The 14072-nt window shown below is 43.1% G+C and overlaps 1 pseudogene; it reads right to left on the reverse strand.

Annotated features, from left to right (window-relative positions):
* LOC112266058 overlaps positions 1-14072 on the reverse strand; it is a 147698-nt pseudogene that overhangs the window by 112895 nt on the left and 20731 nt on the right.

Genomic DNA, 14072 nt, shown 5'->3' on the forward strand with positions numbered 1-14072 from the left:
TTTGACAAAGAATGTATTCTCCCCGGAAAAGTTTTACGAACGCTCTGCAAAAAAATAAAAACAGCCAACCCCTGAGGAGTTGAGCCGAAACTACTCATATACAATGAGAGCATACAAACAACCCCTGAGGAGTTGAGCCGAAACTACTCATATACAATGAGAGCATACAAACAACCCATGAGGAGTTGAGCCGAAACCCCTCATATACAATGAGAGCATACAAACAACTCCTGAGGAGTTGAGCCGAAACCCCTCATATACAATGAGAGCATACAAACAACCCCTGAGGAGTTGAGCCGAAACTACTCATATACAATGAGAGCATACGAACAACCCCTGAGGAGTTGAGCCGAAACTACTCATATACAATGAGAGCATACAAACAACCCCTGAGGAGTTGAGCCGAAACTACTCATATACAATGAGAGCATACAAACAACCCATGAGGAGTTGAGCCGAAACCCCTCATATACAATGAGAGCATACAAACAACCCCTGAGGAGTTGAGCCGAAACCCCAATCATATACAATGAGAGCATACAAACAACCCCTGAGGAGTTGAGCCGAAACTACTCATATACAATGAGAGCATACAAACAACCCCTGAGGAGTTGAGCCGAAACCCCTCATATACAATGAGAGCATACAAACAACCCCTGAGGAGTTGAGAGCATACAAAAACTACTCATATACAATGAGAGCATACAAACAACCCCTGAGGAGTTGAGCCGAAACCACTCATATACAATGAGAGCATACAAACAACCCCTGAGGAGTTGAGCCGAAACCCCTCATATACAATGAGAGCATACAAACAACCCCTGAGGAGTTGAGCCGAAACCACTCATATACAATGAGAGCATACAAACAACCCCTGAGGAGTTGAGCCGAAACCCCTCATATACAATGAGAGCATACAAACAACCCTGAGGAGTTGAGCCGAAACCCCTACTCATATACAATGAGAGCATACAAACAACCCCTGAGGAGTTGAGCCGAAACCCCTCATATACAATGAGAGCATACAAACAACCCCTGAGGAGTTGAGCCGAAACTACTCATATACAATGAGAGCATACAAACAACCCCTGAGGAGTTGAGCCGAAACCCCTCATATACAATGAGAGCATACAAACAACCCCTGAGGAGTTGAGCCGAAACCCCTCATATACAATGAGAGCATACAAACAACCCCTGAGGAGTTGAGCCGAAACCCTCATATACAATGAGAGCATACAAACAACCCCTGAGGAGTTGAGCCGAAACCCTACTCATATACAATGAGAGCATACAAACAACCCCTGAGGAGTTGAGCCGAAACCCTCATATACAATGAGAGCATACAAACAACCCCTGAGGAGTTGAGCCGAAACCCCTCATATACAATGAGAGCATACAAACAACCCCTGAGGAGTTGAGCCGAAACCCCTCATATACAATGAGAGCATACAAACAACCCCTGAGGAGTTGAGCCGAAACCCCTCATATACAATGAGAGCATACAAACAACCCCTGAGGAGTTGAGCCGAAACCCCTCATATACAATGAGAGCATACAAACAACTCCTGCGCAAGAAAAAAAAGAAAAGCATATGGAAATAAAACATTATCAAATTGCCTGAGGCCATTGATCAAAATTAATTCTGGGAATTATACAACGACAACAAAAAAACTCTTAACTTATTGCAAATTAAACACAGAAATATCTTATTTATAGGAGTATTCACACCCCTGAGTCAAAACTTTGTAGAAGCCGATTGGCGGCGATTACAGCTGTGCGTGTTTATAAGTTAGTCTTTTAAGATCATGGCACACCTGGATTGTACAATACTTGCCTATTATTCTTTTTTAAATTCTTCAAGCTCTGTCAAGTTGGTTGTTGATCATTGCTAGACAGCCATTTCCAAGTCTTGCCATAGATCTTCGAACTGGTTTCGGTCAAAACTGTAACTAGGCCACTCAGGAACATTAAATGTCATCTTGGTAAGCAACTTAAGTTTAGATTTGGCCTCGTGTTTAAGGTTATTGTCCTGCTGAAAGACTTCCAGTGACTGTTGGAAAGCAGACTGAACCAGGATTTCCGCTATGATTTTGCCTGTGCTTATAGTTGTGTTGTCTCTTTTAATCCTAAAAAAAACAATGACAAGCATACCCATAACATGATGCAGCCACCACCATGCTTGAAAATATGAAGAGTGGTACTAATTGATGTGTTGTGTTGGACTTACCCCAAACATAACTCTTTGTATTCAGAACAAAAAGTGTATTTCTTTGCCACATTTTTTTTGCAGTATTACTTAAGTGCCTAGTTGCAAACAGGATGTGTGGGTTAAAATATGTCTATTTTGTACAAGCTTCCTTCTTTTCACTTTGTCATGTAGGTTAGTGTTGTGCAGTAACTACAATGTTGTTGATCCATTCTCAGTTCTCTCTTATCACAGCCATTATCTTTGTAACTGTTTTCCCTAAGCGGTTTCCTTCCTTTCGGCAAGTGATTTGGAAGGATGCCTGTATGTTGTTGTAGTGACTGGGTGTATTGATACACCATCCAAAGTGTAATTAATAACTTCACCATCCTCAAAGGGATATTCAGCGTCTTATTTTTATTTTTTTGTACACTTCTACCAATCAGTGTTCTTCTTTGCGAGGCAGTGAACTACCTTTTGTGGTTGAATCTTAGCGTGAAATTCATTACTCAATCGAGGGACCTTACGGTACAGAGATGGAGTAGTCGTTCAAAAATCTTTTTAATTTAATCACCATTATTGTTGCACACAGAGTGAGTCCACGCAACGTATTATGTGATTTGTGCAGCACCATTTTACTCCTGAACTCTTTTAGGCTTGCCATAACAAAGGGGTTGAATACTTATTCATTTAAAAAATGTCAGCTTTTCAATTTGAATTCATTTGTCACTGTCTGAAATCAAACCTTTTCCGCTCTGAAATGATGGCTCATTGTGTGTGGGCCAGTGACACAAACTCTCGTTTGAATCCATTTTAAATGCAGGCTGTAACACAACAGAATGTGGACATAGTCAAGGGGTGTGAATATTTTCTGAGGGCACTGTAAATGACACACAGACTTGGTAGTGCCTGTTGTATGCTGACAACTTAGTTTTGTTGTCACCCACAGAACAAGGATTACAATAGAGCCTATCCCTTGTAGAGCAGTACCGCCAAAGATCGACACCAACAGTAAACTTAGAAAATACTTCAATCGTTGTCTTTCAGAAGTAAGTCAGATCCCAGTGAAACAGCTACCAGTTTACCTAAAGTGGAACTACACTAAAGCACAGTACCAGCTATAATTACCGGGGCCTGGAGATAAGCTCACTAGGGATCTTCAGCCTGGCTACAAAGGCCCTTAGTGAAAAAAACAGAAAAGCATTCTATGATATTAAATACAAATTCAGCAAAACAAATACCCTTATAAAAATGTGGTTAAAATGGTCAATTTCATTCTGACCCCGGTAATACTGTATGGTCGCGAAGTATGGGGACCCCATCTCTCAACTTCGGCAAATGGGGAAAAGGCCCCATTGAGACATTTCAGTTCAAATTTTGTAAAGTATTTCCGGTGTCCACCGAAATACTCAAAAGAGCGCCTGCAGGTCAGAACTGTGACTTTTCCCTCTACACATTCAAGTGCAGACAAGAGCATTTAAATTCTGTCAGAAACATACAGACTGAGAGATTTGAGTCTAGGAATTGAAAGAAGACACCTTAAATCTTGGCTTCTGAAGAGATCTGAGAATATGTAGGTATTGTGATTGACAGGAAGTACAAACTGAGATTCACTTCATATTTCCCAGTTTTTGAAAAATAGATAGCAAACTTTAGACAGATTCCTGATGTACATAAACTCCCCATTCTGCAACAGTCAACTAAGCTGGCAGCTAAATGTGTCACCATGTGCCACAACCACAGAGAAATGGGACAGACTTTGTGGTTCTATGTGTTTTGTTTCATTGTGTTATGTTTTTGTTCTTTTTTGATTTGATAATTATTGGATTCTTTTTTTTATAATTGAATTAATGTAAATACTTACAACACCTCATGTGATACACTCTAAATACACATGAAATTATACATAAAAAAACATGTCATACACTAATCCACACACTCCTACATGTACACACACACCCATACAATACCATGTGCACAAATCAGAATGTGTGTGTGTGTGTGTGTGCTTGCATATGTATGTGTGCACACACACACACACACACACACAAACACACACACACACACACACACACACACACACACACACACACACACACACACACACAACTGACACCTGCAAGCACGTCTGCATTCCATAGATGATCTCATTGTATCTTATTGTTCCTAATCAATGTTGATGCATGCACGCACTGCATAGTCTCATTGTATCGATATACACTGAGTGCACAAAACATTAGGAACATTTCCATGACATAGACTGACCAAGTGAATTCAGGTGAACACTGCAATGCTACTGGGTTCTTCACGCACAACAGTTTCCCATGTGTGTCAAGAATGGTCCACCACCCAAAGTACTTCCAGCCAACTTGACACAACTGTAAGAATTATTGGAATCAACATGGGCCAGCATCCCTGTGGAATGATTTCGACCACCTTGTAGGGCTTATCTGAATCTGAAAAAGAGAGAGAGAGAGAGAGAGAGAGAGCGAGAGAGAGAACAAGACAGAGAGAGAGAACAAGACAGAGAGAGAGAGAGATAACCACTATATCGTATCAGCTTTATCCAATTACCTATAATAGTAGTCGAAGACTTCAGAATGGGGATATAGTCAGCTATGGAGGGCAGAGATTCTATTGCCTTCCACTGCCATGTGACTCAGTCAGTTCAGCATTGATGATCTGCCCTCCCCCATGCTCAGTGGGGCAGAGAGTCACCTCGCCCTAATTCCGTGGGTGTGAAGTGAACTGGTGTTATAGTCTATAGCAGTACAACCATCTGCTAAACCAACACCAGCATGTCCCTGTATGTGCACAAAGCCATGGTATGGAGATTTGAATCATCAGAGGACATACAAGGCCTGACAGCTAATACATATGTTAATGAAATACACACACATAGGCAGGCAGGCACACACACATCCATCCATCTCTCCATCCATCACTCACACAGACCGACTGGGTCTCACCACTCACACTGAGGGTATCCGTGACAAGGAGAGGGGAATCCGACAGCAAGCTTTATCGATTCAGCCCCCCTCCCTCGGGCCCTGTTCACACACATACAAAACGCAGCTGCACTGGATCAATGAGTGCTCCAGTGTGAAGGACAGAGCCACACGCACACAAACATAGACACACACACAACAACATTGAGAGAGGTGAAAGGGGAGTATCAGAAGGTGGTGATAGCTGGAGCGAGGCGAGCGACCTGTGTGTCATCTGACCTGAGCAGTCTTCTCTGACACCCCTTCATTTACTACTGGACCGCAGAGCGACCTTTAGCACTATAGGCATCTACACACAGCGCAACACACACACACACACACACACACACACACACACACACACACACACACACACACACACACACACACACACACACACACACACACACACACACACACACACACACACACACACACACATATATATCCACATTCTGTAACAGCATGTTAGCAGTTATAACACAGACGCAAATAGAAACCTAGATATTTTAATATTGCAGGAAAATTGACAGCACATCCCTACAAATGTAGGACAAAGATAGTGACATAGGCAGAATATAAAGACAGTTTGTGTGTCATGGCTTGTTTTCTATGGTCTGAATGTGATCAATGGGTAAACAGGTCCACTCCATCAATCCAATGAGTTACAATGAGGCAATGTCATTGAATTGCAGCTTCTTCACACACACACACACACACACGCACACGCACACGCACACGCACACGCACACACACACGCACACACACACACGTGGGTGCGCAGGCACACACTCAGACACACACGCTCACACCCACAAGCTCACACCCACGCAAACACACACATTCGTCAGCTCTAATGTCTGATTTATCCCCCTCACACTGCTATTAAAAACGGCAATGAGTGACGAGCCACAGATCACCCCATGAGAGGCCATTTCATGAGACTCCATTTTGAATCATTTGACACTTTGGTCCAGGCAAAATGGGACACGGCACTAAAAACCACAAAACAGATTAGTGCTGATAAACAGAACTCCAAGCGACCTCAACAGGGGTCTGAGGGTCTAACCAGCAATATCGGGAAAAAAAAACAGGGTGTGATATTCATTTAAATCAGGAGCCCAAAATCAACATTCAAAAACCATTATGCTCACACACAACAATCCAGTGGGTGGTACAGTCCAGAGTCTGTTCGCTGTGACTTTTTATGGAATGCGTTTTTATTTCCCCGTGTGAATGTGTTTGCAAGTGAATGTTCATCCCACAGTCAAGGTACAGAAATAACAGTTGTTTAACACTTTCATCCGACATGTTTGTCATGTTCCTTCTCATGTAATCAACCAATCAATCAGCCAATCAATTAAGCAATCAGCCAATCAACTAAGCAAACAGCCAACCAACTAAGCATATCAGCCAATCAACTAAGCAATCAGCCAACCAACTAAGCATATCAGCCAATCAACTAAGCAATCCCATTCACATGCATTGGTGATTGGTTGTGAAGTTTCTTTTCAAAGTGCGAATGTGTTTGTTGATGGATGTCCATCCCGCGTTGGAAATAACAGTTGTACTTTTTTTGGGCCCAAAAATATTGCCATCTTCATGCTCATATAACCAATCAACCAACCAGCCAACCAGACAGCCCATTTTCCCCATTTCCATTCATTCAGGTCTAAATCTGAGATGCTCCTACCTGGCACCATGGAGACGGTGTCTTTCTCCCAGGACACCACGCTGACGTACTCCTGCACGGCCGAGGGGATGAGGCACTTGAACACGGCCACGTTGCCCCGCATGGACCGCTGGTCTGCCACCCGAACCGTATAGGGCTCCCTGAACACTGGAGACGAGAGACAGAGGGGAGGGGTGGTTAGAGTGGAACAAAGTTGGTTATTCTGCACTAAACTGTGTTAGTCAGCTGATCTAAAGCTAATGCATTAGTTTCGGAAAGCTAACACAAGCCTTCCTGTTAAAGTTAAGGTTGCTTATCATACAAGCCACATGCAAGACATGGCCTAGCTTGTGCCCCACATTATTACTCAATGTAAAACAAGGACCTCTTTTACTGATATACAAGAGCTGACATTGTTCCTGGCCTATAATTCACTGAGAGACGCTAAGAGTAGCCCACATGTAAACTGGGTTGGTGGACTGTTAAACAACATCAAGTCAATGTCGTTTCCGCTTTAATCCTGCAATGGAGAAACTGATTGTAAAAAGAAGTGTCACCCAGTTGTGTTGAGACGGAGCGAATTACCCTTTTAAAGAAAGACCTAGGCAATTCTAAGAGACGGCGCGGAATGACTGGGTGCGGGCAGTCACGAAAAGGGGTGCCCTTTGCACCTGACGCACAGGAACCTGGACATTGTACAGATATATATATATATGTATACAAATGAGAAATGTCAACACTAAGGGTACAGTGTGGATTGGATTGAAATTGGCCTACAGTTTACGGCAACATGACAAGACGATAGCAGAGCTGGTGTGAATGAAATGTAATTGTATATTCATTTCAAGCGTAATAACAGTGTAATCTCAAATTTTTTTATTAGCTACTAACACAAGACAAAAGCATGGGCGTTTGGCATTTCCAACATGTCGATGCAAATGGGATTACAATGTCGACAAAAATCAGCTGGAAAACAACGTGGCGAGGGGACTCCGTGGCACCACGATCTAATCACAGCTAATTCTATGAGGCTTCTCTCATACCAATCAGGGAAGTAATTGTTTAACCACGTGAAGTCGACAATACACACACACACACTCACACACGCACTCACGCACACACACACACCTTGACTGCATGTGCTCTTTCTCTACAAGTTCTCTAGCGATACAATTAATGCCTAGCCTGGAGGTGAATTTCCTTGGTCATTAATAATGCTTAATGCCAGCCGCCAGTGTCACCCACTGAAACCAGAGCCAATGTCCTTGTCAGAATACTGAAGTCGTTAACCTTAACGTTGTGGTGTGGGCCTACCCCAAACGTAATGTAACCACAAGACACGCTTAGAGCAACCGTAGCCAAGCCCTATAACTATTTGACCTTTGCACTCAGTGGCCTAATATATTATGGAGACTAATTTTGTAACAAATCGAAAAAAGGCCAAACAATTCCAATCAGGTCTTCATTCCAATTCTTCATTTAAATGCTCCCTTTTATTATCACAGCCGACCATCTCTGGATCAATGGGCTGAATCGATTAAGTAGCCCCTTTCGCAGCCTAGCCAATACGTTCAATCATTTATTTACCCCTTGACTGACCCTGCGTCTCATCACGCAGAGCTAAATTGCCCCATGACCATTGAACCTCTATGAGACTGTTTGAGGCCACAACAACTGACAGCAAACATCACAGATTCTTTCCACTTACATACTCGATAAAGGCTTTAAACCAGAAGTAGACTAACAATTGTGACAGCATTGTGATATTACACGTTCCAGTTTCGAGGCGAGAGGTGCAGAAAATGCCACATTTGTTTCATTAAGCCCTTGCAAGTGCATGCAAATGGTAGCCCAGTGTTAATGCATAAATTGCACTCTCCTCGCATGCACACCGTCATTAGGATGTTACTGATGCCTGACTATATCCACCCGGTTGCCTAGGAACGGGCTAAAACATGGCTCTGGCGCTCTCTCCGCGCACTGGGAGGAGAGGCCTGTATCACCGCTGCCTAAATAATTAACTACAGGGAAATCAAATACACTATTTACTTATTTATGAAGCAGCATAAAGAGAGAAGAAAATAACGAAACATAGGGACAACTGAATGGATGTACTGTATTGTGCACGTTAATGAATGAACGGGAGTAAACAACACCTTGCTAGCAGGTTCCATCTGTGGCAAAAGATCTATAAGGCCAGAGATACAAAGGAGGGGCGGCCAGGCCCGGGGAGCGTACCGGGCAGCAGTGGACCTGCTCTCCCAGTCCATTGTGCTCAGTCTTAACTCTGTGTGTTTGTGTTGGTAGAAAGGGGAGCTGAGGTGAGCTCACTGAACAGCTGATCCCAGTTCACTCTAGATCTACCCTGTTTTGTGTAACTCTATTGCCGTGTGATGAAGGAGTAGGACATAGCCATCGGCCTAGCATTGATTACACAACGTCCCCCTGAAATAGTCATGTGACCTTGGCAAAGGTCACAGAGACCATCAGAGTGGAATGGCAACAAAAAAAATATGTATTTCTGAGACTGCATATGTTTTTCTTGTTTTTACGGAGTATACCCTCTCTGGTCCAATGTTGAGAGACCGGAAATTGACGCTTACTCAGACTGTCAAGCAAAAATAAATAAAAAGTTATCCAATAGTCTCCCACGCCATCAGTCGTCTGTGCAGTGTGTGTTTGCGTGTGTTGTGCGTGCGTGTTGCGTGCGTGTTGCGTGCATGCATGTGTGTGGGAGAGGACAGCAGGCATTTGACAGGTGTGAGGAGCGCTGAGCAGGCAGCCAGAGCCCAAATGAGATGCGCTCCATCATCACTTGATCTCAATGAGCACACAGGCAGGAAGTCCTCATTACCAGAGCTTGAATAAGAATAGGCTCCAAACTGCAGGCAGGCAGTGGGACCAGACAAGGTCTGCCTGCAAAGCACTCCAACATGATTGACTGCTCTACAGCAGTGGCTATGTCCCAGTTCTGTTGACTGACTTTGTTTTTCTCCTTTCTTTTCGGGTCTTTGTCTCTACTGTGAAATGGCTTGCATTATCTTGTCTCTCCCCCCTGATGGCCACTGAGAGGTGGAAGGATGAGCTAGGTCTCAAGTGTGATGCTCACACCGGTAATTCATTCAGACTGTGTTTCGAGAGGTCAGAAACTCTGTCTGGGTCCAATATTTACTTAGTAGAGCATCACATCCAATAGCTAGATTTCCATCCAATTCGTGACAGATTTCCATGTGAATATTCTAAAATCTGCATAAATAAAACATACACCAGAGATGTGTTTCGATCAAATTGACCTGTTGTGGATAAAAGTCTGTGCGTGGTGACATAGTGCACATAAAAAGACGTTTTGCGGTTAAATTCCCATGTACCGAAAAATAAAATATAAGTTAAATGGTCCTTTAACAGTCAATCTAATTGACATAATAAAAAAATCCCCATCAAAATCCGACAGTTTAGCTAAACTCAAAAAAACAAATGTCCTCTCACTGTCAACTGCGTTTATTTGTGTAAATATTTGTATGAACATAACAAGATTCAACAACTGAGACATAAACTGAACAAGTTCCACAGACGTGACTAACAGAAATGGAAAAATGTGTCCCTGAAGAAAGGGGGGTCAAAATCAAAGGTAACTGTCAGTATCTGGTGTGGCCACCAGCTGCATTAAGTACTGCAGTGCATCTCCTCCTCATGGACAACACCGGATTTGCCAGTTCTGCTGTGAGATCTTACCGTACTCTTCCACTAAGGCACCTGCACGTTCGCGGACATTTCTGGGGGGAACGGCCCTAACCGTCACACTCCCATCCAACAGGTCCTAGTGGTGCTCAGTGGGATTGAGATCCGGGATCTTCGCTGGCCATGGCAGAACACTGACATTCCTGTCTTGCAGGAAATCACGCACAGAACAAGCAGTATGGCTGGTGGCATTGTCATGCTGGAGGGTCATGTCAGGATGAGCCTGCAGGAAGGGTACCACATGAGGGAGGAGGATGTCTTCCCTGTAACACATAGCGCCCCAGACCATGACGGACCCTCCACCTCCAAATCGAACCCGCTCCAGAGTACAGGCCTCAGTGTAACACTCATTCCTTCGATGATAAACGCGAACCGACCATCACCCCTGGTGAGACAAAACCGCGACTTGTCAGTGAAGAGCACTTTTTTTCAGTCCTGTCTGGTCCAGAGACTGTGAGTTTGTACCCATAGGCGACGTTGTTGCCGGTGATGTCTGGACCTGTAAGGACCTGCCTTACAACAGGCTTACAAGCCCTCAGTCCAGCCTCTCTCAGCCTATTGCGGACAGTCTGAGCACTGATGGAGGAATTGTGTGTTCCTGGTGTAACTCAGGCAGTTGTTGTTGCCATCCTGTACCTGTCCCGCAGATTTGATGTTCAGATGTACCGATCCTGTGCAGGTGTTGTTACGTGTGGTCTGCCACTGCGAGGACGATCAGCTGTCCGTCCTGTCTCCCTGTAGTGCTGTCTTAGGCGTTTCATAGTACGGACATTGCAATTTATTACCCTGGCCACATTTGGATAAATAGCGTGCCCAATTTCAACTTCCTGCAACTCATGCCAAGAATATAAGATATGCATATTATAGTATCTCACGTGTGTGATTTAATGAAAGTTTGATGTTTATATAATTTTATTTGAATCTGGCGCTCTGCATTTTCCCTGGCTTTTGGCCAAGTGACTGTCCTCCTATCCTAATTAACTACCGTTCCACAGGTGCATGTTCATTAATTGTTCATGGTTCATTGAACAAGCATGGGAAACAATGTTTAAAAACTTCTTGGTGACAGGTGGGCAGTATTGAGTAGCTTGGATGAATACGGTGCCCAGAGTAAACTGCCTGCTACTCTGTCCCAGATGCTAAAATATGCATATTATTAGTAGTATTGGATAGAAAACACCCTGAAGTTTCTAAAACTGTTTGAATGATGTCTGTGAGTATAACAGAACTCATATGGCAGGCGAAAACCTGAGAAAATACAAACAGGAAGTGGGAAATCTGAGGCTTGTAGTTTTTTAACTCAGCCCCTATTGTAGATACAGTGGGATATTGGTTATGTTGCACGTCCTACGGCTTCCACTAGATGTCAACAGTCTTTAAAACGTTGTTTGAGGCTTCTACTGTGAAGTGGGACCGAATGAGAGAGGAATGAGTCAGGTGTCTGGCAGATTGCCACAGGCTCTGTGGTGCGGTCAAGAGAGAGTTAACTCTCGTTCCATTGCTTTTCTACAGACATAGGAATTCTCCGGTTGGAACATTATTGAAGATTTATGATAGAAACATCTTAAGATAGATTCTATACTTAGTTTGACAAGTTCCTATGGGCTGTAATGAAAATGTTTGAACTTTTTATCCTACGTTCGGCTGGAACTGAACGTGCTTTTAGATTTGTTTACCAAACGCACTAACAAAAGAAGCTATTTTGACATAAATGATGGACATTATCGAACAAAACAAACATGTGTTGTGGAACTGCGTGTAACGGTCGTCGTTGCATGAAGGATTGGACCAAAGTGCAGCGTGGTAAGTGTTCATGATTTGTATTAACACTGAACACTAGAACAAAATAACAAAGAGAGAAACGAAACCGAAACAGTCCTGTCAGGTGCAGAACACTAGAACACTACTACCCACAAAACACAGGTGGGAAAAAGCTGCCTAAGTATGATTCTCAATCAGAGACAACGATAGACAGCTGCCTCTGATTGAGAACCACACCCGGCCAAAACAAAGAAATACAAAACATAGAAATAAAGAAACTAGAATGCCCACCCTAGTCACACCCTGGCCTAACCAAAATAGAGAATAAAAACCTCTCTATGGCCAGGGCGTGATACTGCCATTCCTGGGAGTGCATTCTGATGAAGATCATCAAATGTAAGTGAATATTTATAATGCTATTTATGACTAATGTTGACTACCCAACATGGCGGATATCTTTTTGGCTGCTTTGATGTCTTAACACTGTACTCAGATTATTGCATGGTTTGCTTTTTCCGTAAAGTTTTTTTGAAATCTGACACAGTGGTTGCATTAAACCCTTTACAATGAAGATATGTGAGGTTATTTGGATTTTTACGAATGATCTTTGAAAGACAGGGTCCTGAAAAAGGGACGTTTCTTTTCTTGCTGAGCTTACATCCCCCCACTAGAATCCCCAAACCTGGGTCTCTGTGCTGAATTCCTAAAACAATACAGAAATACACTATGGAAAAATAAGGAGCAGCAAGTCAGAAATGAGCTCAATGTACTGTAATTGAAGAATCCCGACTAGCCACTTCTGGGAAAATTGGAAAAGACTTAACAAACAACAACACAAATAATTATCTATCCAAAATGGAGATGTATGGGTAAATCACTTCTCCAATCTTTTTGGCTCTATAACAAAGAACAAACAGCAAAAACATATACAGTGGCTTGCAAAAGCACCCCCTCGGCATTTTTCCTATTTGGTTGCCTTACAACATGGAATTAAAATGCAATTTTTGGGGGGTTTGTATCATTTCATTTACACAACATGCCTACCACTTTGAAAACGCTGAATATTTTTTATTGTGAAACAAACAGGAAATTACCCCCCCCAAAGTCAATACTTTGTGGTATGTCTCTATAAGCTTGGCACATCTAACCACTGGGATTTCTGCCCATTCTTCAAGGCAAAACTGCTCCAGCTCCAACAATTTGGATGGGTTCCGCTGGTGTACAGCAATCTTTAAGTCATACCACAGATTCTCAATTGGATTGAGTTCTGGGCTATGACTAGGCCATTCGAAGATGTTTAAATGTTTCTCCTTAAACCACTTGAGTGTTGCTTTAGCAGTATGCTTAGGGTCATTGTCCTCCTGGAAGGTGAACCTCCGTCCCAGCCTCAAATCTCCGGAAGACTGAAATAGGTCTCCCTCAAGATTTTCCCTGTATTTAGTGCCATCCATCATTCCTTCAATTCTGAACAGTTTCCCAGTCCCTACCTACCAATGAAAAACATCCCCACTGCTGCCACCACCATGCTTCATTGTGGGGATGGTGTTCTCGGGGTGATGAGAGGTGTTGGGTTTGAACCAGACATAGCGTTTTCCTTGATGGCCAAACATTTTTTTTTGTCTCATCTGACCAGAGTACCTTCTTCCATATGTTTGGGGAGTCTCCCAAATGACTTTGGCGAACACCAAATGTGTTTACACATTTTTTCTTTAAGCAAAGTCTTTTTTTG

Source organism: Oncorhynchus tshawytscha, linkage group LG13 (genome assembly GCF_018296145.1).
Source record: "Oncorhynchus tshawytscha isolate Ot180627B linkage group LG13, Otsh_v2.0, whole genome shotgun sequence".
Classification (NCBI taxonomy): domain Eukaryota; kingdom Metazoa; phylum Chordata; class Actinopteri; order Salmoniformes; family Salmonidae; genus Oncorhynchus; species Oncorhynchus tshawytscha.